The following is a 21,528-nucleotide window of genomic DNA, read 5'->3' as shown; positions in this document are numbered from 1 at the left end:
CCCCAGTGCTGAGACTGCTTTTGTCTCATTGACATGGACACGTCATGTTATTTATTTATGTGATATACAGCCTTAGAAATCTCGTCTTTATGGAAATGTGTGTCTTACAAACTACATGAAGAACATCCCTTTGGGAATGGATTTGTTCATGCTGAGGAACAATATTGTCTCCCTCTAACCCCTTGTCCACCCTTTGGTTATATAGCATAGTTTAGACTTAATGGATTGATCATATACATACCAAATATCTTCATTTTTAAAATCAGTGCAAGCTGACACCTGTATTGTATTGTTTGTAAAATAAAGCAGTCCTTCAGAGAAAAGAAATAGAGAGGCAAAGCTTGGTAGAGTAACCTATAAAGCAAATAGTATTGTGTTTAACTGCAAACTCTGAAAGGCCTTGGCAGTGTTAATGTTTAGATGTACTAGAGGAGCAATACACAGTTCTCGTTAAGATAGATAATGGATAATTATATCTCTTTTAAAAACATTTGAAAGCTTTTTAGAAATATTTCTGTTTCTTCGTTTAATTTTGTATTTGTATAAGGGGGAACTTCAAGCCCTCATAATTTGGATTTGTTCTTTCCAAAACTAGATACAGGCTTCAAATTTTTATTTTACCCTGATTGATGTAGTGGTCATCCTGTACAAAGAAAAGGGCTATCCAAATCAAAATGCATCTTTTTTTTTTCTATTTTTGCTAGGCACTGGGATGCCCACTTGTTTTAGCACTAGACAGAAACATCTTTTTTTGCCTATCTTTGCCTGATAAACTGGGAGATCCCAATGTTGCATGTTGAGGTGAGCCCATTTAATGAAACAAGACTCCTTCCTATTCAATATGTGTGAACTTCATTTTTTTTATCTTGTTAAAACAGATTTAACATTAGATTTTGGCAGAAATTGACCCACATCTACTTGTTGAAATACACAGGAAAAGCTCTTTCTGCAGATCTTTACTGAAACATCTGAAAAAGGTGAAGGTGATACAAAAAAGAGAAGAAAAGTGACTGCTTGGTATTACTGTGTATGTTCAGATTTTCTAACAAAACATGTAAAAGCACATTAAAAAAAAAAACAAACCAACACATACACATGCATGCAAACAGCCACGAAAGTATTAAACCCAAATTTTCATGAAGATTAATTGAAAAAAGAGATATTTTATTTCAATTTGTCTATTATTATTGTTTTTAATAAGCTACAGTACTATTTCTCCTTGTTTTGATTGCTCCAACAGCTGGAGAATGTGTTAATTTACTGTGATTGTTGTTTATCTGCTGGAGTTGTGTTGACAGTTAATTCATTTGGATCCCGTTGTAAATTGGCACTACTCCATTTCGTAACAATAGGAGATGATTTAATGTTTTCTCATAACAACTTAAGGCTGATTTGGCCACTACTTTTTGTAATTTCATGTATTTTGTTTTTGATTAGGCTTCGGTTTTGTCACAGTTGCTAGTCCTTGACTATACAAATGAAGAACATTTTCGTTTAGAAGCTGTAAGAGCCATGCTACTTACTAACGTAGCATCCATCTCTCTAGTCATGCATTCAGCAGAAGTTTATTGGAGCTTTGGAAGAAGTAGGAAAGAAGTGTTGGATCAGTTCTGTATGAGCACCACAATGCCCAAGCACTCTGGACTTTAGTCAGTGCCTGTTGCTGTAGGCACTGCACAAAAACAAAGCTGAACTCCCCAAAATCCAACGTGTAATCATAGCGTTGGTGTGGCTGTGGGTGATCCTAAGACAAGATTTAGAGGGAGAAGTTTCTTTCTTTCCATCAACCCATTCTCTGAGAAGAACAGATGACTTGAGAGGCACATGTGCCCTGCTTCGAGTCTGAGGTAGAAGGCAGAATGCTCAGTGTTAGGAATGCAGTAGAAGTAATGGTTTTATAGCAAGTTATATTTTTCCCCTACATCTTACCATTACCTAACAGCTTCTGATTATATCTCTGTCCCACATGAACTGATGATCTCCAAGTCTCTCCCCTTACTGATAGTGTTTTGCTACACCTATTGCAACTATTTGTATTCTCTCTTGTTAATTAATTAACACAATTAATATGTTCAAAAGAAATGATTCTCAACCTCTGGCTTCTATTTCAAACCCATCATAAAGCTTGTCTCTTTCTCTCACATACACGTATCAGTCTAATAGAATGTAGAATCCTTTCCTAAATCCAAATCTTTTTACAGTGTCAGTGTAAGGAACAGTAGAGGGAAGAGATAGATCATGAAATAATACCAGCAGGTTTAAAAGGCAGTGACCAGCAGTCTGGTTTTTTCTGTCAATTTTCTGCTGCCTCGATCTGTTTTGAGTGCAAAAATGCAACAAAAGTAGATTTTGTATTTTGCCCCTGAGGGTCTGTTTCAGATAGATTTGAGCTATAGCTCCCAAAGCACCAGTAGTTTTTTTGGCATTTTCTAAAACAAACAAGAACAAAAACGCAGACGGGGGTTTCATTACTGTTAGGCTTGTTATATAAATACAGTGCCTTAAAAACAGTGCATTTCAAATTGTAGTGCCTGCAGTCATGCAGTGATTATCAGGGCACGTTTGCTCTGGTGTAGCAATGATGTAAGTCCTAGCAAAGACATAGGAAGAGATTTTTGTACTATGACAAAACCTCATTGAGAGCAGGAGCTCCTGACAAGGTCAAAACTGCTGTCTATTATGCAATCTCTTCAGCTTAGGCTTTTACTGCTGAGACTTGAGTTAGGGCTCCTAACACTTCCAATTCAAAGCACTGCTCATCTATAAGTAAATGAGATCACATAGAGGCAGCTATGGATGGGTATGATGCAGACAAGGCATGCATATCTGACTGCCCAGACATCTGGACATTCACATCCCTCATCAGGTGATACTTGAGCTCCCTTGAGCTACCAGGCTAGAAATGCCCTCAGGGGTTGAGGTAAGGCAATTCAAGCTTCATAGGCTTCACACCACCTCTGTTAAACAGATAAGGACTACTCCTAATCTACTTTCACTATCTCTAATTGATGTCTCCCATTTTACTGTTGTTTTGTTGTTGTGTTGTTGTTTTCACAAAGCTTTCTCCTTTGCCCTCTTCATTTTCTTTCGGAGTTGTCCATTTTTCTTGCTCTTTCTAAACAACTCTATACTAGTATTATTACAGCTAGTGCAAATTCTGCTTTTTCCTCTGCGTAAGGTAGAGAGAGCATCATTACTCTGTTGCTTGTATCCTAGAAGTAGTGTAGTTTGGGTTATATTGGCTCAGCTTTCAAGAGAGAAAACCTTAGCAGTCAGCCATGCCAATGTGACCACAGCTTTTAGTTGAAGAACTTACTACATCAGACCTGGATTGGAAACTTCTGCGTGGTGCTCTGCTGTGCAGGGCAAAAGTGCTGTGAGCTGAAGAGATTTTATCATTCTTTAACTCTTTATCAGCCACTGTCACTTGGATATGTGACTCCAGAACATCGTGCTTAAGAGCACTGTTTGCCTTTCAGTGCTGCTGCAGCTTTATCAGCAGAGATATTTTCTGCTGACATTGCTGTTTCTCTGTTCTGCAGGGTAGCTATTTTGTTGAAATGGTAGTAAAATTTAGACTGGATCCTGTTAAATTGGTTAAATTCTATTGGCATCTGATGAATAACTTCCCAAACAGATCTTGCAAAGAGGTTTCTAAGTATCGGAGATATTCAAAATTATGGGGAAAAAACAACTGTGTAGAGCAGTTGTTGCCAGTATGCAAAATGCTTTCTCCAAAACTGTTTTCCAAGTAGGATAAGAATTTCTGGCTGCTTCCAGAGCAGTTCTGTGTGTGATTGATGTGATCTTCCACATTTCTGGTGTTTTGTTTTTAATACTTTTTCAGTCTAAGATTTTCACTTCCCAGTGGCTGGCTGATAGGAGAAAGGCTGTGAGAACAGTCTGTATTAACCATTCTCTGGATATTAAGATACCCAGACCAGAATACAGAGTTCTGCATTTTGTCTCTTCTGTATTTTATGTGATTGGAAAGATGCCTGAAATGTTCTTGATGCTTTTACCCCCACTTCACATAACTGGTAAATACTGAAGATTAACATACAGACACATCCATCTGTTGGTCAGTACAAAAGTGGGATGGAAGCTTGATATCAGAGGGGTAGATGTAAGGTCTGAATTTCTTCAACTGAGTAGTTTGCAGCTTTTTCACATGTGATTGAGGAGCTGAAGAAATAATTTCGGTGAAAGAAAAGCAGTCCTAATATCAGTCTGAAATCCATTTTGCAAGAGTACGACTGAAATATTTTAAGGGGATGAAAAATGTTAAAACACACCTTGGGGCTGAACTGTTTACTGCCAGTGAGTTAAAAAACATATTCTTTTCAAGCATATATTTTTTAATTTTCATTCAAGTAAATTATCACTTTACTTTGTATTTAAAAGAGCTGCCAAGCTGCATTTCTGACATGGATTAAATCTTTATCCTGGGAACAAATAAAAAAGAGTGAAACACACCTAAATTTCCCAGAATTTGTGAAAGGTTTTCTTAGCAATTTGATTGATCCTGAAGTAGCCTGAAGTACACCATACCAGCCATCCTTAGTAACATCATTATGACTACGTAGCCAGGTGTCATTTTCAAGCTAAAGCAAGTAGAATGTTTAATCATTAATGCTGATGTTAGACATCAATCTTGTTGGTTTTTTGTTTTTTTTTTTTGGTCATTCACTTTGTTGCAAGATGAGTAAGGGAAAGTACTAATCATCCAGAAATGGTGTGTTAGAGGACTTAGAATGATGATGGCTTTTTCTTGGTGGCGGATCAATCAGCATGAAAGCAGAGAAAACCAGCAAATTAATGTAAATTTCCCAATAGTCTGTTGTTTTTCTTCAAACATGAAGATGAAAGCTGAAGTTCACCAGAAACGTGGATGTATGATAAACTTGTAATAACACAAACTATGTTTGTAATCTATGAGTGCTGTAGGTTAGAAGGAGCAAATATAAAGGTTTGCAATATTAAAAGAAGAATTACATAGGGAGGTGAGAGGAACACACAGATTGGTCCACTGTAGTCAAGGGCAGTGGAGTTAGGTTTGTAATCTAAGCAAGATTTGACAGGGAGAGAATCACAGAATCACAGAATCACAGAATGACCTGGGTTGGAGGGGACCTCAAGGATCATGTAGTTCCAACCCCCCTGCCTAGCAGGGCCACCAAACATACACCTTTACTAGATCAGGTTGCCCAGAGCCTCGTCCAACCTGGTCTTGAACACCTCCAAGGACGGGGCATCCACAACATCCCTGGGCAGCCTGTTCCAGGACCTAACCACCCTCCTAGTAAAAAACTTCCCCCTAACATCCAACCTAAATCTTCCCTCTTTTAACTTAAAACCATTTCCCCGTGTCCTGCTATTATCAGCCCTTATGAAGAGTTTACTCCCCTCCTGGGAGTAAGTTCCCTTCAGATATTGAAAGGCTGCAATGAGGTCGCCCCGCAACCTTCTCTTCTCCAGGCTGAACAAACCCAACTCCCTCAGCCTGTCCTCATAGGGGAGGTGCTCCAGCCCCCTGATCATCTTCGTGGCCCTCCTCTGGACCCTTTCCAAAATCTCCATGTCTTTTTTGTACTGAGGGCTCCACACCTGAACACAGTACTCCAGATGGGGCCTCACAAGAGCAGAGTAGAGAGGGACAATCACCTCCCTATCCCTGCTGACCACCCCTCTCCTGATGGAGCCCAGGATCCCATTTGCTTTCCGGGCTGCCAGAGCGCACTGCTGGCTCATGTTAAGTTTCTCATCTATCAGGACCCCTAGGTCTTTCTCTGCCGAGCTGCTCTCAAGGACAACTCCCCCCAGCCTGTACAGGTGCCTGGGGTTCTTCCGGCCCAAGTGCAAAACCTTGCACTTTGCCTTATTGAACCTCATTAGGTTCACCCGAGCCCAGCTTTCCAGCCTGTCAAGGTCCCTCTGAATGGCCTCCATTCCCTCCACCGTATCGACTGCACCACTCAGCTTGGTGTCATCAGCAAACTTGCTGAGGGTGCACTCCATTCCCTCATCGATGTCATTAATAAAGATGTTAAAGAGCACCGGTCCCAAGACAGACCCTTGAGGGACACCGCTCGTTACCGGTCTCCACCTGGACATAGAGCCATTGACCACCACCCTCTGTCTGCGGCCTTTCAACCAATTGCTTATCCATCGAGTGGTCCACCCGTCAAATCCACTTCCCTCCAGTTTGGAGATGAGGATGTGATGGGGGACCATGTCAAAGGCCTTGCTCAGGTCCAGGTAAATGACATCAGTTGCCTTCCCTTCGTCCACCAATGCCGTCACTCCATCATAGAAGGCCACAAGATTAGTTAAGCATGACCTTCCCCTGGTGAAGCCATGCTGGCTATCTAGGATCACGTGCTCGTTCTTTATGTGATCAAGCATATTGTCCAGGAGGATCTGTTCCATAATCTTCCCAGGCACGGAGGTGAGACTCACCGGCCTGTAGTTACCCGGGTCCTCCCTGCTCCCCTTCTTGTAAATGGGAGTGACGTGACCCTTCCTCCAATCGTCCGGGACCTCACCTGACAGCCACGACTTCTCAAATATGATGGAGAGCGGCTCAGCAACCACCTCAGCCAGCTCCTTCAGGACCCTGGGATGCACGCCATCTGGCCCCATAGACTTATACTCATTCAGTCTAAGGAGGCACTCTCGGACTTGCTCAACCCTTACAGTGGGGAGGGATTTACCTCCTTGGTCCCCACATAGAGGTATGGGGGTGCAAGACTTAGGGACATGAAAAAGACTAGAATCCTGGCCACCAGTGAAGACCGAGGTGAAGAACTCATTCAGCACCTCAGCTTTCTCTTCATCTGTTGAAGCCATTTCTCCTTTTAAATTTACCAAAGTAGGTACGCCCGTTTTGGCCTGTCTCTTCTGGCCAATGTACCTGTAGAAGGTTTTCTTATTGTTTTTCACGTCCCTGGCCAAGTTCAGTTCTGCCTGCGCCTTGGCTTTCCTGATCCCACGTCTGCAAGTCCGGACGGCATCCCTGTATTCTTCCCAGGTGACACAGCCTTGTTTCCAGAGCTTGTACACCCCTTTCTTCACCCTCAGTTCTCTTAGCAGGTCCTTGCTGAGCCATGCCGGTTTTCTACCTCTCCTGCCCACTTTCTTAATCAGGGGAATGGAGACCTCTTGTGCTGCCAGGAGGGCATCCTTGAAGAGCAGCCAGCTCTCCTCAACGTCCTTATCTTTGAGGGCAGCGCGCCAGGGGATTTTGGCCAGCATTCCATTGAGTAGCTTGAAGTCTGCTCTTCTAAAGTTCAGCGTCAGAGAGAAGGAATCAAACCTGTACCCAAGTTAATAGCCACCCATAATAATCTTCTCTAATGATATTTATTGAGGAATTTCATTGCAGTCCCTAAAAGGTGGTCTGAAAAGTAGATTTTAGGAACAGCTTTAGAAACTGTGGTCCACGCCAGCAGCAAAACTGAGATAAATGAAAGAATTTGTTTAACAGTTGTATTTTAAATACACCATAGACAATACAATAATACATATTTACAAGAAAGCTTTGGGGTACAGAGTGGCACAGATAGAAATGTTCGTATACAAAAAAAAATTCAAATCAGATACTATTATTTAATATATATTTCACCTTATCATGCTGTGTAGAGTAGATTTAGGCATATCACTCAGCAGCCAGGTTAGAGTATGTGTTGCTGGCAGACTGTAAACACGTAGGGAAAGTGTCATGCTTGGTCCTATGAGTAAAGAAGTTATCATCACAACAGCCATCATAAATAAATAAAATAATTTATTTTAACATAGCAGTGCTGGGAGATTCCACAGCTGCATAACTGAAATTAATCTGTCGAATTCTTGTTGTGCTGCTGAGCAAAGGGAGAAAATCATGGGTAAAAACTGTCAAATATTGTAATTCCTTTTGATTTCAGTATTCTATTCTTAAGAAACACTCTGATTTCTAACCATTACTTAGAACGTATGAAGAAATCACTGTTGTGTGAAATTGAAAACTTCCATGTATGATGAAGCTGGCTCTCAGTACAGAGAAGAGATACAACGAGCAAAGTATTTGATGACAGAGGTGCTGTGAGAGTTTGCAGAATTGCCTGAAAGATTCATAAAGAGAGTCTTAAATGGTTGTATTCGTATGACAGGTTCTCATGCCTTAGGCTTTAGTTTCCAAGCATTCACGTGGCAAAAAAGTGAACAGTTCACCTCAAATAACATAACACTAATGGTAGGATTCTTTCTGTGGTTGAAATACTTGTATTTATTGACCCGCTGGTGTCAATAGAAGAGTGCTTTTTGTTTACTTGAAACTTCTCAGACGTTTTTCCTATAGATGGAAATAGGATTAAATTCAATTAATTATGTGATGGGTAGAGAAATTAATTGTGCTGTCAAATTATTGGACTATCCAACAGTAGTATTTTTATAAAAGGTGAATCCTGAGGTCAATATTTTATCTTAGAAAGGCTTAAGTTTCACCTTGGAAGTTGCAGTCTTCTGATAAATGTATCTTGAGCTGTCTGGCACAAGTAAAACCTTTATCAAGTCACCTTCACACCTGCCAGCTCCTTAAATTTTGTTTCATAAGAAGGAACCAATGGTCAGCTTTTCTGTTTAATTCCAATTGATAAATTCCAATTTCCCCTGACCCTCTCACAAGCAAAGACCTTTGATGTGCAGAGCCCTTCACCCCCGTGCAAAGTAATATCTGCTGCTGTCTGCATGAAAAAAAAAAAAATAAGTGATTTGCTTTCCATATCTCATATGTTTCACACTGGAGACTGGATAACCTCATCTGAAATCACGGTGTGTGATTAGATAAAACTTTTCCTTTTAGAAAGCTTTTCAGTGAATAGAGCTTAATTCCTCCTCCTACTGTGAAAATTGGTTTGTACAAATTTGTGTGTATAAAGCCCTGTCCCAAGGATGGTTTGTGTGGTACAGAAGCAAGCTGGCCACTGAGCAATCTGTGTTTGTAGTACCAAGTCCCACCATCCAAACCAGAATGGTGCCCTCAGGATGCCTACTGGGAATAGTCTTCCTTTGGCCACTTTGGGCACAACTCCTTGTGCCCCTCACTTGCAGGACAGCATTTTTTCAACAAAAATCCAGAACGCAGCATCGTATGAGCCTTCACAAAGAAAATTAACTCAATCCCAGCCAGAGCCATAACAAATGGAATAGCTATACAGATTACACAGGCCAAAAACACTCTTGGGGGGGGGCAATTCTGTATAACTGTTCTCAGCAGCCAATTCAGCTGAGCAAATACACGCCAACACCTGTCACTGAAACAGCAAAAGCCACCCTGAAATAATGCTGCTTTTTTACATATCCCTATGAACAAAAGGCTACTTTGAAAGCAAAGGAAGGACATGTGAATACAAATTGCTCACAACAGGAGGCGCAGACATCTTCTTCACCTACAGCAGTACATTGAGAAGGAAACAATGTAAGAAAACTACCTGAGAAGAGCCATTCATATTCCCTCTGCCTTTTTTCCATCCTCCCCCAATCACCAAATCTGTGGGAGATGGTCGGGAGGAAGAAGTGGGATAGGAAACGTTATGAATGCAGTAAATAAGCAAATTGCCACTTTGATCGAAGGAAATACCCATCCATAAGTCTTTGACAAAAGCAGGAATAGGCCTGAGCTTCTCAAAAAAGGAGCAGACACTGTGTTGAGCACTATCAAATGAATGCTGTATAGTCTTCAAGCACAAAGCTTCCTGGTCCATCCGGGGTTTTCCTAAGCAAACAGAAGGTATTCATCAATTCCTTTCTCATCAGGAGAACTTTCATACGTTTCTCTTTCACAGAATCACAGATCACAGAATGGCCAGGGTTGGAAGGGACCTCAAGGATCATGAATCTCCAACCCCCCTGCCACATGGAGGGCCACCAACCTTCCCACCGAAAATGAGGATGGAATATAAGCATAATTTCACTTCCTTCTTGCAGTAATTTTTTCTCTCTCTAGGATGTCCATGTTTTTTAGTGTTGCTGAAGTCGTGGTCTTGGGCTTGTTGAGCTAGTTGTTGGTTTGTATGACAAAAAGGGAAGCAGTTTTGCTTGCCAGCTGTGCTCTCTTCAGTGCTGATGGTGCCAATATAACGGCACTACTGTTAAGTTAAGTGTTATGCCTGGCTGAAACTGGAGAAAAGCAAACCGGAGAAGCATAACAACTTTCTTGTTGCATGTGTTTATGAGCAACTGTTTGGCTAAAGATGGTACTACAAAAGACTTCATTGAAGTCTTTCTTTGGTAATAGTCTAAGAACCTGGAGAGGGGGCCTAAGAGCCAAACTGGACAGAGAAAGAAGTCTTAAACATGTTATTTAAGCAGTGCAATGAAGAAAGGCACTTCTTGTTCTAAATAGTTAAAAGAGATCTAACGTAATGGCTCTTTCTTTAGTATAAGATCAAGACTATTTAGTGATGAAAAGGATGGGCAGTTGAATAAGTCATCCTGGGTCCAAAATTTCTTCCTTGCTTGATTTCCTGATTTCTCTTTATTATCTTCTAGACTTCATATTATTTTTTCTTCCCCAGCTAATCCTATCTTCATTTTTTAAAAATTTTCTCTTTTAGTTCTACCCTTTTCCTTCTCCCTCATTCTGTGTCTCCATCTCTCATGCTCATTCCAGACTATATTTCTGGTTGTACATAACATTTTTCGTAATACAGTTTGCATGTGCCCAGGCCAAACTGTCTTCACTGATGGTAGCTTATGTTATCTCCATTAGATCAGATTCAGGGTCTCTAAAGGAATACAAACAGACCTCAAAGTCTGTGCCAGGTTTGGCATTTAGTTGTGCAGATATTTGTAAGAAATTCTGTATTCATTCTTCAAGCCTCTGTGCTGCCACTCAATGATGATATAATTGTCAGGAAAGAGGGAAGTTCAAAGAATGTTTGGAAAGAGAGAACTTTTGTTGGTTTTGGTTATGTTTTTGCTTTTAAATCCAAAGCTTAAACTCAAAAATGAGCTTAAATCAAAGAACTGCTGGCTGAGTGCTAGTTACTTAAACATCAGCATTTTTTGTTGAAAACCATAATTGACACAGATGTGATTTATAATGGTTCAAGACATCTTAGTAAATACAATATTTAAGGATATAACAGCTCTGTGACTCATGAAGATGTTTCATACACAAAATAGAGTATTTTATATTATCTCGCACTATCAATTTAGATTTTTAAAAATAAGAGGTTGTTAAGCCTTGCTATCATTCAAACTACACAACTGATATAAACTTATGGATGCGAAAAGATCTGAAAATGAAACAGAAAAAGATACTCTTAAAATGGGGAAACACTTCCCTGAGCATTTAGGCATCCTATACAAATTCATTCCTGCAGGAAATTAATGACCCATAGACACCTGTGAATGCTGTGACTGGGTTTGAGATGATGAGCTACTGCAAATGCATCTGATTACAGACTTCAGGTCTGGAAAGGAATTTTTGTAATGAATAATTAGTTCAGCACATCACAACTTTATTCGCTCTATTCTGAAACAAGTCATCGGGGTAACTATAGGAAGTATTTGATGTTCTAATATGGAAAAAACATGGAGCATTTGCTGAAGAGAAAGTTTTGTTCCAAGTGTTATGTTTAAGCAAAAGAACTCCTTAGTACCAAAGTGATAAAACTTGCTTGCAATAATCAAAAGAATAGCAACTAAATCCATACTATTTACTAGAGGATTCTATTAAAATACAATAGCAAGAATGGAACAGTAATTAAAGGAAGAGAAAATGATGAAAAATGTCATAAAGATCTTCCTAATGTAAGAAAAATATTTCTATTTAAATATATAAAACAGCAAAACCCATTGAAGTATTTCCTGTCAGCTCTGAAAATAAAGAAAATTTTACTAAATGTTAAACAAAATGAATCTTTGTTGATTTCTTCCCCTGTGCAGAACAGGAAGATATTTATTTTTTTTCTTCACGCTAATAGTATTTTTATTATCTGGAATCAGACAATGAACAGCTAATGACTTGGAACAATGACTGATAACATAAAAGATTTGCTGGAGCCTCATAAGGTCAATAAATTCATAGGCTCATTCACCATGAAGCTGCAGTGATTGTACGTGGAATAATGCAGGCATTCAGTTCAGAATATTTATTAACTCGTGTTTTAAGCATTAATTGAGCTCATTTGTGAAGGTATTTCTGCAATTATTGTATTCAACATTGACATTAGGATGTGCACTCATTTGAGATCTTTCTTCAATAATAGCACCAAGCGTTGGATTTGAAAATTGTCTTCAAAAATAAGACAGAAAAGACAATTAAAAATGTTGTTTGCCTACCTTCATAATACCTGATCTCATTTATTATTATTATTTTTGCTATAGTGTCCATTGTATATGATAGGTATTCTGCTAGTTCCTTTCTTGTTGCTTAATAATATGTTAAATGATGTCTGGAAAGAAAGACAGCTCAAAACCTGTGATAAGAGCTCTTATGCTGCTAGTAACATGTATATGCAAACCTTAAGTGTGAGTTTCAGGAATCCAGTGAAAGGCCTAGCTGAAGAAAGGCAAAGGAGAAATCAGACTTCTATCTGCCCCTTTGTGTCAAATACCATAAAAAAGAGAATACTAGAAGATTTGCTGTACTGTTTTCCCCTACAGCCTATCACAAAATGGCTTTATGGCATGTTAAACCATTCCTGCTGTTATCAAAACTTTACACTTTCTTTGTACTGTAGCTGAGGAGGTTGAACTGTATGGGGTAGGAACAGAAGAGAGGTAGCTTGGCTGCTTTACCGTTTATTATGGTGTCTTACATGGTTTGTTAAAATCAAATTGTTTAAGTGAAGTAAAAATAATAGTTAAAGAAAAGAAAGAATTCCTGGCTGTCCAAGAGTATCTATTAGGATCACAGGGCTTTCATACTTTTACAAAAATTCTTTTCTTTCCTTCACAGTCGTTGAAATGAGACATCAAAATGCACTTTACCACTTCACTTTCTTTAGGCCTGGATCAATAACATCATAAAAGTTCAGTCTGTATTACTGTCACTCAGTTCTGCTGATCTTCCTTAACAGGTCTATCAGTATCACTTCAGTTCCCTTTAAAACAAAAAGCAAAACGTGAAAGAGGGAGGGAAAGTCTGCAAATAACTGCTCCCAGGGCCTTGACCTCCTCCATCTATCACAACCAGAGAAGGTAGATAAGGGAGTTCCATATGAAAGTGACCATTCTAGGTCTGCATGTTAAATCAACTTGCAGATCACACTGTGACTGCTGCTGATGTGAAGGGCTGGCAGAGATCCCATGTGAACTCTGTCCTGCATGTCCATATTTTGCCTGGTGCCCCGAGATATCTGAAGACAGAAAGGATGAAAATCTTCCACAGAGTAGTCAAGTCTATATGACCAGACTCCTAGCTGATGTGCACTTGAGTTACACTTCTGTAGTGTTATCAGGTCATAATATTTCACTTGAAATAATCCTTTGCTTGAGAAAAAAACACACTGAGGCACAGAGCCATTGGTTGAAGCACTAAAAATTCATCAGTTTTAATTTCTGGTATTACTTCAGGCTCGCATCCTAGTGTAAATTGCTAGCTCTCTGCCATTTTCAATGTAGTGGATAGTTGAATTGTGCATCCCATAAAGTAAAGACAAAATTATTAAAATGGTAAAGAAATTTATTTGATGTACAGCTCAAAACTTTCTGTACTACGTTTTTGTGTTATATTAAAATTATATGACCTTTACTTCAGTCACCATGCCATTAGAAAAATGAGCGAACACGCATAGAAATACAGAAGATTTCTTACCAACAAACCTTGCCACCCATAAAAAATGTCAGATTTCACATGTTTTTCTGTTGTACTCGGTTGGAGAGATCACACCTTTGGATCTGATAAATTACTTTTTGTTAGAAGAAGATAGTGGGTGGATTAAAAAATTAGAAAATTTGCATCAGAGAGTAATCTTGAAGTCCAAATCCACAGCAGCAGCCCCCAAGGAATATGCAAACAGACATGTAATCTTTCAGCATGACTGCCTTCAAGCCTAATTTGAATTTGATTATTTGGTGACAGAATATATTAAAAAAAAGAGTAAAGCATCGAATTTTGGGGCTGAGTACTTTGGCTTAATTCTAACAAAGCACAGAAGCTTATTAAACTTGGACTTTTTGCAAAGCTGCACTGATTATATGCATTTACAAAATCATACACTGCCCAGCTGTTTGCTGAATTTAGTTTCTATCTATCACAAATGCACTTTTAAAGTGAACATCCCAAGCACTCCTGTTTATTGTGCTTTACTTAGCATCATGCAGCAGTATCAGAAATGGCAAAGAGGGTTACTTTGGAACTAATTATGAATTAAAGATGAATATAGATGAAGTCGATGGGCACTGAGCACACAGGAGCTGATAAGAGCCAGATTGCGTAAACACTCCTGAAATGCATGGAATGTGGATATTGTGTTCTTTAACACCAGCTATTTTCCTCTACAAGACTTCTATGGGGCTGCAGTACTTGCTAACACTGGTGTAAACCTCTGTCTTCTGAGTTAAAGCTTTGTGTTCTCAGTCTGGTTCTCCATCTTCATGGATAACAGTGGACATTTTTCCCTTCTGGACTACAAAACCTTCAGAGTGACCCTCAGAGAAATGTAGAAGCTAGCATGGAGTCTGGCCACATCATATGAAGTGATAAGCAAAGCCCAGCAGGGGTGAATTGTTCTTCAGAAATATGCTTATATGTTAGTGTGTAGTTATTTTTGTGGAAAAAGAACTAGAAAGGTCATGTTACAGAAGTTAATGTTTCTATCAAATGCCTGTCTTGCTTGAGATTTCAAACAACAGTCTAGTAAGGAATGATTTGAAACAGCTTACAAAATCTGATATTGAAACATTTTTTGAAGTTTGTTAATAAGTAATTTTGCCCTTGTGAAGGGCTGCATGTACCTTAAGAGATCCACACAATAGCACTGTAGAAAGTAGGTGGGACTTGTAATACTGACGTTCTCAAGAAATTGCACCATGTCTTCTGATACTCCAGAAATGAGGAATGTACATTCTTGGGAACTTCTCTTAATTAATTCTTTCATTTCTAAGTGTATGTCTTATTACCAGTTTAAAAGGTACTGATTTCCCATTGCAGATTTTGCATCACAGATGATATATTTATGCGGAGTATTTGTTTTATGGTTGATCACAGAATCATTGAATGGTAGAATGGCCAGGGTTGGAAGGGACCTCAAGGATCACGAATCTCCAACCCCCCTGCCACATGCAGGGCCACCAACCTCCCCATTGAATACCAGACCATCCAACCTGGTCTTGAACACCTCCAGGGATGGGGCATCACAACCTCTCTGGGCAGCTGTTCCAGCACCTCACCACTCTCTCTGTAAAGAACTTCCCCCTGACATCCAACCTAAATCTTCCCTCCCTCAACTTAAAACCATTTCCCCTTGTCCTGCTGTTATCTACTCTTTCATAGAGTTGACTCCCCTCCCGTTTGTAGGCTCCCTTTAGGTACTGAAAGGCTGCAATTAGGTCTGCTTTGCAACCTCAGAATCTATATAGTGTGTTAAGTTAGAGAAAATGGCATGGAGTGCTAATATATATGCGTGTGTGTGGACTAGGTGTTGCATTCTTTCAATATCACTATACTTTCTGAGGGTTATTAGCAAAGGTGTGAGAGTACATCCTTAATTATTTCATTCAAAATATAGGTGAACACTGTTTTTAGGTCTTTAATATTAACTTTCATTAGTATATGTAAATGTGTAGTCCTGTGGACTTAATATATGTCAATTACTTTCTATTAAGTATAGGATTTACATTTAAGATATCAAGCAAAAGACATTCGGTAGCTAACCATTCCTGCCCCAATAACACACTCAAACCAACAGGCAGAGTTTGGTTCTTAGCTGAGTTAGAAAAATACACTGTTTATGTCTAATTGCATTCTTTTCTTTTGTTGCTTTTTCTTTCTTCTAGGTTGTATGGCATCCTTGAAGACGCTACTGGTGGAATTAATCACTTCTCCATATACCAGAGCACTGACATCCTGAGTTTGTTACATCAAAGGATATTGACTGAGAAGACAAATAATCAAATGACCCGTAACGCAGGTAAATGATACTCCTGGGATCAAAGGCATCCCCTACGAATACTGTGTGCAGCTCTGGTCTGCCAGTCATAGAAAGTGTCATTTGGCTGCAATGGTTATAGTGAGGTAGCTTTTGTCAGTCCTTCAAAGTGAGGGTTTTCTAAACAAGATCTTCCTGTTTGTTTTCCTTGTTTGCTAATTCTTCATAAAATACAAAGATGAATGTTAAGTCTTAGTCGTGTATCAGTTCATATGACATGCATACTTGAAGGCTAGGCTTCTGAAACACCTCCAAATGAAACAGAAGGCAGTTTATTTTGGAAATGGATTGAGGTGGCTATCTGAGAACTGGCTGGTGCAAGAAAATAGGCTGCAAGAGGTGTTAGCTTTAAATCTTATCCTGAACCGAAGCCATTGGTTTTAGTCTTCTTTGAAAGTGGGTTCAGCTTAACAAGTCAAAATCACTCCTCTTCTTGTATACAAGTGCCCACACAGAAAGTTAGAGTAGAAGATCTTGGCATATAAGCCAAGAAATTAAAAGTCTACATGAGCCTTTGAAATAATAGCTGTACTGTGAAAGAATCATGCTATAGCTTCTCTGATGGTAATAAAGAAGAGCTGCACTGTGGCAGCAAAATAACTTGAAATATATACGTGGATGCATGATGTAATATTTAGAAGAACAGTAAATTAGAAGTATTCAATTTGTCTAGAAGCTGATGGCTGGATCACCACGTAGTATAAATCTACATATTGTTATTGAGAATCAGAGTTATTACTGAATGATTCTCTACTAAATATCAAAACTGGAATATGTGGTACAATAATATAGAAATTTTTCCATTCAAGCAGAACTCTATAGTTGCAAGAATTTTTGATTTATCAAAAAGATTTATCAAATATTGTCTGTTAAAGTGAAACTTATGTTCACATAGTAAGAATAAATAATCTCATGTGGATTTCAACCTCTACCACATACAGATTCTATCCTGCCGCAGTGATAATCCACTATGATTACTTCTTTTGCAATTTTGTGCAAAATAATTGTTTAATCACATTTGTTTTCCTTCTTTTTTTTTTTTTTTTTTTATATTATCTCATTAGAGTTCATGGCATAGATTTAAAACATTAGTGAGGTACTTTCCATCACTTTTTTTAAATTGACTTTATCAACTAATGGTTCATTTAATTTCTGCATCTCACTGTTAATAACCCACTGAAACTTTATAAGGAGAACAAGAGTCAGCAAGAACTACAGGTACCAAGAAATGCAGAAATAGCTTGCTTTTTGGATAAAACTAAAGAACAACAGCCACTAGATATCAAAATAAGAAAAAAAAATACCATGAGCCATGAGCAGAAATTAGCTAAGTCGTCGTCTAATCAATTGTAAAACTTTGACAGAACCAGATTTACATTATATGAAAGATTTATCTACTGCCAGGATCTTTACTTGGGTTCTCTAGCCCTGGAAAACTTTACAATATGTAATAGAAGCAGTGGTATTCTGATTGGCAGGGAATGAAAGAATACTCAGGAAAAACAGAAATTACCTGCAGGAGATTTACAGCTGTTCAGGGTGCAAGATGACCTCCTCTTACTGAACACCATAAAATGTAAGAAGAATAATAACTTGGAATTGTGGATAATAATAGAACAGAGAACAGAATTTCAATCTGGTATGACTGCAGGTCATTATTAAAAGGACTTCTGCTTTACTGTGTATATGTAGTTGCTTATTTTCTTTTCATAAAGCTGTTCCTCACTTAGCATGCATGATACAGGCCAACGAAAACATGGATTTCTCACTTGTTGAGAATATGCATAAAGATTTTTTTCATTCCGTAGTTAATTACTATGCATAACATTTTGAATACACTTTCTGTGCTGGGAGGTCAGTCAATATATTTTACATTAGTAAACAGATTGGAAAACTCACTGTAGTTTAGAATGTATGCAGAAACATGGACTGTAATTCAGAGCAAGAACTGGAAGTTTTTGTTTGATTTGGGTCTTCTATGGCACATGAATTATTCAGTGCTCTTGTGTCAATGCTGAATATTTTTTTTTCCTGGATATATCTCACTAACAACATGAGTTGTTTGGCATGAGAACATTAGATGATGAACAGCATCCGTGCTCTGTAGATTGAATGGCTTCAAACAAGAGTTTCAAATGAACAGTTGAATTATCAAAAGACTAAATAATCTCATTTGCTGTTATTTTTAAGTAAGAAGTGCCAGAATCTGCGTCCTCATCAGGATCTTCTGCTCCAGAACATCCTATAAAGATCTCATGAAATAGCAAACATCTAACAGAGTGTTTTTCTTAGAAAACCTGTTCATATATAAAGTGAGAACTCAGGTCATGTTGTCCTCAATCCCTTCAGTAGCAGGGAAAAATATTGTGAGAAACAGGAAAAGCCACCTGAGCAACACATGGCTAGGAGGCTGGTGCAGAGGAATTTTTAAATTATTATTATTTTTTTTTTATCATGCAGAGATTTCTTCAGCATCAGGCCTGCTGGCAACAGATGGAATCTACCTATTTTAAAGGGGGGGAATGGATTCTAGCCTAGTAGTTGGTGGGGCTTGTTGAGGGGGGTTGTAAACTAGGTTTAGAAGGGGAAAGGATAAAAGCAAACTTGCTACAGATGAGCCCAGGGGCAGTATGTTGAGGTTGGGGGTGAGACCAATGGCCCAGCTGAAGTGAATCTACACCAGTGTGCGCAGCATGGGCTGCAAACAGGAGGAACTAGAAGCCATTGTGCAACAGGAAAACTATGACTTAGTTGCCACCACTGGAGTGGGATCACTCTCATGATTGGAGTGCTGCAGTGGGTGGCTACAGGCTCTTTAGAAGGGATAGACAGGGAAGGAGGGCAGGTGGGATGTCTCTCTGTGTTAGGGAGTGTTTTGATGTTGTAGAGCTCAGTGTTGGGAATGATAAGGTTGAGTCCTTATGGGTAAGGATCAGAGGGAAGGCCAATGAGGCTGACATCCTCCTCGGGAGTTTGTTATAGACTACCAAACCAGGATGAGGAGACAGATGAAGCATTTAATGAGTAGCTGGCAAAAGCCATGTGATTGCTAGCTTTTGTTCTTGTGTGGGACTTCAGTTTGCCTGGAAAAGCAGTACAGCAGAGAGAAAACAGTCCAGGAGGCTAGGAGGATAATTTCCTGACACAGCTGGTAAGAGAGCCTTCCAGTGCCCCTCTAGAACAGTTTACAAACAGAGAAGGACTGGTGGGAGTTGTGGTGGTTGGAAGCAGTCTTGGTCATGGAGACCATAAAGTGATAAAGTTCTCTATTTTTGGTGAAGTCAGGCGGGAGTTAGCAAAACTGCTATCTTGCAGCCTCATGCAATGCTAAAGGATTGGGGGAGAGTGGCTGGCAAGCTGTACTGAGGATAAAGATCTAGGAGTATTAGTCAACAGCTGGTTGAACGTGAGCCAGCAGTGTGCCCAGGTGGCTAAGAAGGCCAGTGGCATCCAAGGATTGCATCAGAAAAAGCATAGCCAGCAGGAGCAGGAATGTGATCGTCCCTCTGTACTTGGCACTAGTGAGGCAGCACCTTGAGTTCTGTGTTCAGTTTTGGGCTCCTCACGACAAGAAAGACATTGAGGCCCTGGAGTACATCCAGAGAAGGGCAATGGAGCTGTGAAGGGTCTGGAACACAAGTTTTATGAAGTGTGGCTGAGGGAACTGGGATTGTTTCGTCTGGAAAAGAGGAGGCTCAAGGGAGACCTTATAGCTCTGTAAAACTATCAGAAGGGAGGTTGTGGGGAGAGTGGTGGTGGGGGCCAATCTCTTCTGTCAGGTCTCAGCAACAGGACGAGAGGCCTTAAGTTGCACAAGGGGGAGTTCGAGGTGGATATGAGGAACAATTTCTTCTCAGAAAGAGTGGTGAGTTATTGGAACAGGCTGTCCAGGGAGATGGTGAAGTCACTGTCCATAGAGGTATTCAAGAAGCGTGTGAATGTGGCAGTGAGGGACATGGTTTAGTGGGCATGGGTTGATGGTTGGACTTGATCATGGAGGTCCTTTGCAACCTTAATGATTCCACGATTCTATGAACTTCCAGAAAATATTTTGAAATGACAACTGAAGAGACAATTGCTTCTTTTGTCACATGTTCTTCCCTTACTGAGGTATCATTGGATTGAAGGAAATTATAAAAACAGTAGATCTTTACAATGTCACTTACCTAATGTGTGAGTGTTTTATTCATTATATTATGCATTATACAACTTCTCTGCATGCGTACTTAAAAATTAGTTCAGTGTTTAAGCAAGGCAGAAGGTATTTAGAGTAAACACTTGATCAACTGATATTTTAAATTTTTTTTCATTTTATTTTATTTCTCCTGATTGACCGTGTTTTCAATATCAGTAACATTTAATCAGCTCTTGGGAGGTTAATGTAGTGAAAAAGATAAAACTCTACTTAGCAATGGTATGTATGATGGACGCGATAGTTTACAGCTACTTTTATTACCAAGCCATAGACTTCTTTTTTTTGCATCGAAAAAACTTGCTTTATTATTTAATCTATTAATTATGATCGATGTGGATAGATTTGGTAATATTCCTTTACTATTCATTTACAGTCAAATAATTTCTTATCAGATATTTTACTCTTACTATGCCTTTTCCTTCCGTTTCTTCTGATTTTTTTTTAAAGAGGAAAATTGTGAAGCTCCTTATAAAGAGATATAAATATCATTTAATTTATTCACATGCCCATATTAGGAGAACAGAAAACAGAAATGTTCTTTCTTTCTTTTCTTTTTTCTTTCTTTTTTCTTTTTTTTTATTTTTTGAAAGTGATTTCACTGTAAGAAAGGAATTCAGTGATAGGACTAGAAAATTCTCATAACACAGCATGAGTGAGTTTAAGTTTCACTGAAGAGAATGCAGTACTAATTGCAAAAATTGGAATGTATGAGCACAGTGTCAGTAAGAACAAAGCTCATTCCTATGAGACACATTGACTGTCGATGAAGTCTTGCACATATCACAGACATTTCCATGGACAAGACCAAGTTGGACTTTCGCTTCTTAATGATGGTCTTCTTTGAGTTTGAAATTAAATGGTACCAATGGCCTTTGCCTTCTCCAGAAGCAGAATGCAACCAATCACTTCCTAACTCAGCGAGATGAGGGAACTGCAGTATAAGCTGACTGTGAAGCGTTATCTTCAAGCTCTTGAGATCTTCCTGCTCTGCACTAAGTATCCTTTGTGGATTTCTGACCAGGGCTTCTGAAAAAGTGTTTTTAGAATTCACTACCATAAAAAGAAATTGTAATTTAGGTAGCAGGTTTCAGAGTGAATTGTTATATTTTGGTAGCACATCTTAGGAGGAAGCCAAGGAATGGTGTATCTAGTATGGGAAGAGAGCCACCAAGAGTTGTTTGGCCCTATTTCAATCCT

General features: G+C 39.1%; 1 protein-coding gene across 5 annotated transcripts in view; it reads left to right on the top strand.

The window, feature by feature from the left end:
* MARCHF1 (membrane associated ring-CH-type finger 1) overlaps positions 1-21,528 on the top strand; it is a 337,967-nt gene that overhangs the window by 10,661 nt on the left and 305,778 nt on the right. For 4 of the 5 annotated variants that reach the window (XM_090138475.1, XM_090138480.1, XM_090138482.1 and 1 more), the window contains exon 3: positions 15,985-16,118. The gene's annotated coding sequence lies outside the window, so the exon portion shown is untranslated. Of the gene's footprint in view, positions 1-780; positions 802-15,984; positions 16,119-21,528 lie in introns of those variants that run through there. The other variant, XM_090138477.1, reaches the window with a different exon arrangement.

Source organism: Phasianus colchicus, chromosome 4, assembly GCF_987193195.1.
Source record: "Phasianus colchicus chromosome 4, bPhaCol1.hap1.1, whole genome shotgun sequence".
NCBI lineage: Eukaryota > Metazoa > Chordata > Aves > Galliformes > Phasianidae > Phasianus > Phasianus colchicus.
The sequence above is the reverse complement of the archived record's forward strand: the minus strand, read 5'-3'. Positions and strand labels throughout refer to the sequence as shown.